Source organism: Notothenia coriiceps, unplaced genomic scaffold (assembly GCF_000735185.1).
Source record: "Notothenia coriiceps isolate Sejong01 unplaced genomic scaffold, NC01 NC01_scaffold00004105, whole genome shotgun sequence".
NCBI lineage: Eukaryota > Metazoa > Chordata > Actinopteri > Perciformes > Nototheniidae > Notothenia > Notothenia coriiceps.
In genome coordinates, this window is record NW_011336806.1 from 216,235 (window position 1) to 220,257 (window position 4,023).

Below are 4,023 nucleotides of genomic sequence, written 5' to 3' on the forward strand. Positions count from 1 at the left end.
TTTCACTACACAACTGTTGCACAATGTTTAAACATACATGCTGACTTAATAACATCTTTTATAACCTAGCAAAGCTCCTGTTGAGTGCATGTAGATTCCAGCATACCTTTTATTTAACATCAAACATTTGCATATCAAATAACTAAATCCTAGTGGTATTGCCAGAGGGATTTTCTATTGGCTCGTGTTCAAATGCATTGTATGTGACTGAGGGGCGGGACATCTCTTAGCGGTTGACCAGTCACAACGGAGCCGACCTGCTTACCAATCAGAGAAGACCGGGCTCTGGTTTCAGACAGAGGGGGAAAAGAGATATGAGAAAAATAAAGAGCCTTTTGAACATAAAAGCAATAAACATGTCACAGTAGAAGAACAAAATACTAATATGAACCAGAAAATGAGCATAATATGTCCTCTTTAAACTTGTTTTCTTTTACATTTTTGTGGTATTTGCTGTCTACTACGGTGTCTTTTTTTGTTACTATGACCAATGTAGGAATTGTTTTAATCCAAACCAAAGTGTATCATGATACAAAGAATAAATGCAGTGAGCTTTTCATTTTAATTAGGTTTATTTTTGTTTCGACAGCCAGTGCATCCTACCTCGGGGATCCTCGCTGTGTTCGTTGCTCTCAACTACTGTGATGTGGTCCACATTGCTGGTTTTGGATACCCTAACACAAAGAGCCAAAGGCACCCTATCCATTACTACGGATATGACACCATGAAGTCAATGAAGGTGGGTTAGCGGACATTTACAGTGCTTCAAAAGTAATCTCAGTTTTACCATACTGTGTCATTACATACTGTTACACTCTCTGTTGCAGAATTCTTACCACGATCTCAATCATGAAGCCGATGCCTTAAAAAGACTGGAGGATTCGGGTGCCATTTTGTACCTGCACCCACATCTATGATACACATACCTTTTTCGAGTTTGATTGAATCCAAAAATGTGACCGAACACCAAAACTTATTTGCATTTGGATGGGTCAACCCACTCAGATTCTAATGTGCCTTTTTTGCTGTGGGATACAAGACATTTTTTACATGTACTAAGTCATCATTAGGTGGCAAAAGTGTAAAAATGTCGAGCTCAAAAGAATGTTTATATCCCTGGCGCCTTAAATTCTCTCAAACTAAGACACATGAAATGTGACTTTATAATGGTTTTCCTTCAATTTGGTGACATGGCTTAGCATCTTGCATTATGTTTTATGATTGTAATTCAACCTGGATTTGAATCGCACCATTCAAAGTGAGTACGCAGGAGAACTATTCAAAGTTGTCCTGCTTGTGCAAAGAGAAATTACGCCTGATTTAGATTGGATAATCACTGTGCTTTGATTGAGCTTTTAAGACCATTTGATACTGTGGGCTTCTAATTTCCACGGACACAAGCGTTTTCGATCTGCAGTTTACATATTTGTTGTTGTTTGCAAAGATTAATGCATATCAGTGAGTTCCAAACTAATCAGACCGGTTTTTCATTGTACACACTCACTGTGGTTTAGGATTCAATCTAAAAAAACAGCATCTGTTTTATGTTAAAGAGGTGTGTACAAATCTACAGAATTTCACTTTTGTTGTTAGTTTAATTGAAATGAAAATGAATTGACCCCAAGCCTGATTTAAACAGGATTTAATTAATCTTATTTTTTGTAATTCTTGGACTGGAAATACTACTTGTATTTTGCCGATTTGGTAGCTTTTTGATTGCAGGTGTCTGGGGCTTTAAGTTATTCTATCCTTTTTTGTGTTGCTTTTTTGTAGAAACAAAACCAATAAATGGTACCACTGGATATTTGTATTGTACAGAATGAAATGAATGTCACTTGATTCTCATTTAGAAACGTTTCTGTTTGTGTCCTTTCATTTATGTGTACATAGATTATTGATCATATCCACATATCCACATAACCACTTTATGGCAATCACTGCATTTACATGAATTGACCTGAGGGAAGCTGCATTGTGCTGTTTTTCATTATCAGTGTACTCCAGTAGATGGCAGTGAGCCTCCATTGCATGCATATTATAAAGTAGGTAATCTACTGCACTGCACATGGTGCAGTCATGCAGCAGCCCATCTTAAAGTGCCTGGGGCAATGATAACAGAAAACCAAGCACTAGCACGTGTCCAGTAACACATGTGCAGTATGAACATCTGGAAGACCATAAATTGCACAATGCTAATAATTGCGAATGACTAACATAAATGTGCTGCTAGCGACAGATGTTAATAATGGTTTGTACTCACAGCCTTCTATTAGCGTTGACATGAATGGACTTGTGCCCCTTGGCATTTGTAAACTAGGCTTACTTATGGTGGTACAACATAAGCAATGACATGGTTCAGTTCTTCAGCTTCGATCAGATTGACAGCAGCTTTCAATCATAGGGATGTACAGTATCATGTGCTGTAACACTACTACAACTTCCATACTGCTATTAATAACTAAAACGTACATATTGATATTTTGGATCTCAAGATCTCAAGAGCTATTCGCCTGAATGCAGCATTGAATCTTTAGAATAGTGATGCATTTCTTCTCCTCAAGGTCAGACTGTAAGAACTCTGATGTCCACTTGTACTAGAAAAAAGCACAACTCTGGAGGTGTTTTTATTCCTGTGATTGAATTATACTGCTTCATCACCTCAGCTGTGTGTTCCCTTCTGCCCATATCTGTGTGTTTTGCCTGCATATTGCTGATATGGAGGGCAACCCCGTTTGCAGCAGGGTAGAGACCACAATCACACGCCTACTCTCGCATTCAGTTAACTAAAACTGTCAATTGTTGGTACTAACTGATTTTTGTTGTTGCCACTGAAAGCCAATCTGACGAACAAAACATCCCTTTCAACCCATTTAAAGCCTATCGTTTTAGCTGTGAGAGCTATCCATTATGTGTGAAGGGGGCTTTGTGTCATGTGGTAAAATTATCCTTTTTCATACACTGTTCATGCGTGTTTAAAAAATTACACATCTCCACATGTTTTGCTTCAGATGTATGAACACCTTACCTGAATTCTTCCTTAAAATATGGCCATTATATGTAAATTAGCTGTATTTGTTTTCCCAACAATACAGGGCAAGTGTTGAGGAAAGAGCCCAGTCGAGTCACGCTTTATGGGCTGCGTTCACTTCCCTTACACAACACTGAGTTACATAATTGAACAGGATTTGTATGAAACGGCGGGCTGTTTATATGACAACTGAAAATCAGGTCAGACTTTTCAGGGGAGAATATATTGTACTGTATAAGCACACCTTTGAACCACCGTGCACAGTGTGCTTCAGTATGCAACAGAAGGAGCATGTACATTGCATTTACGGTACATTAAGTCTACGAACATATTTTTAGCCTGGCTAGCTCCTCTGTGAATTAACCTCCTAACCTGATCACACTGTGGTGCTCCAACTGAGCCCTACACACCCATTTATGCATCTTATGGTGCCCAGAGGAGCATTTGGCCACATCACACAATACGATTAATTTGAAATGCATTGCTTTGAACTTTCGGGCAGACCCCCAGCACGTGCATTTCAACCCTGAATGCACCGGTTGTAAATGTACAAAGCCGGGGTTTCATAGAAAAATACATGGCCCGTGATGATTGCTGTGCCACTGCGTAAGTGCAGTCTCATGCAGGCAGAATCTCTGACAGTGTGATTGTTATTACAATTTATCTCATTACACCATCTGCTCTCAGCCTCAGCATCTTACTTGCTTTTCTAGATCCTCTGATACATCTCATGACGATATTGCAGACTCTGCAGTAATATACCTCACAAATGTTACATTTATAAACAAGTTGGAAATATAATTAAAATTGAGAAAAACATATTTTATGCAGGTGTGTGTTGTATTCAGGGGATCAGGAGCTGGAACACTTGCCAAGAGCCAAAAAAGAAACATTGCTGTTGTCTGCTTTCTATTTTTTGAATTGATGATATCAGGTACACAGCGATCCAATGAAGACACTTCAGGCGTCCTCTTTTTCTCATCATTGTTTAAAGA

The 4,023-nt window shown here is 38.8% G+C and overlaps 1 long non-coding RNA gene across 1 annotated transcript; it reads left to right on the top strand.

Annotated features, from left to right (window-relative positions):
- The first annotated feature begins 552 nt into the window (after window positions 1–552).
- LOC104942067 (uncharacterized) lies at window positions 553–1,802 on the top strand. Its single transcript, XR_797962.1, has 2 exons — window positions 553–739; window positions 828–1,802. It is a non-coding gene; the product is annotated as an uncharacterized lncRNA (long non-coding RNA).
- Window positions 1,803–4,023: the final 2,221 nt, after the last annotated feature.